Source organism: Carlito syrichta, unplaced genomic scaffold (genome assembly GCF_000164805.1).
Source record: "Carlito syrichta isolate Samal-C Ts95f unplaced genomic scaffold, Tarsius_syrichta-2.0.1 Scaffold10796, whole genome shotgun sequence".
NCBI classification, from domain to species: domain Eukaryota; kingdom Metazoa; phylum Chordata; class Mammalia; order Primates; family Tarsiidae; genus Carlito; species Carlito syrichta.
In genome coordinates, this window is record NW_006954892.1 from 370710 (window position 1) to 371344 (window position 635).

Consider the following 635-nt stretch of genomic DNA (forward strand, 5'->3'; position numbering starts at 1 on the left):
TGTTGTCTTTATAAGAAGTAGCACCAGGGTTGCGCACGCATGCAGGAGAAGCCATGTGGTGAACACAGCGAGAAGACAGCCATGTGCAACAGGGACATTTACTTTCTTAGGTATTCAGCCATGACACACGCTTTTAAAATCTCTGTATATATTCAACTACTTTAACTTTAAAACTACCAAATTGACATATTGACAAGCAGCCCTAAAATAAAACAACACTTTCACCCAGGGATGAAATTTTAGCCATTAAGCATGAGGAAAAGAACATGGTTTACCCACCTCCTCGGAGTTCTCTCTACAAATGCAAGGACAATCTATATCAGGCTGTAGGTTTACTTGGGCTTTGCTAGGGCTGCCATCGTTTACTAGCATAGTTAACAGACAAGATGACTTAAACTAAATAAATTTATTTTCTCTCAGTTCCAGAGGTTAAGCCAAAAAGCAAGATATCGGTTTGTTTTCTTGTGACTTCTCCCTCCTTGGATTGCACATGACTGCTTTCTGGCTGTGTTTACCACATGGCCTTTTCTCCATGTGTGCACATCCCGGTGCCACTTCTTATAAGGAAATCAATCATTTTGAATTAGAAGGGCCCACCCATATGACCACATTTAATTTTTTTTTTTTTTTTTTTT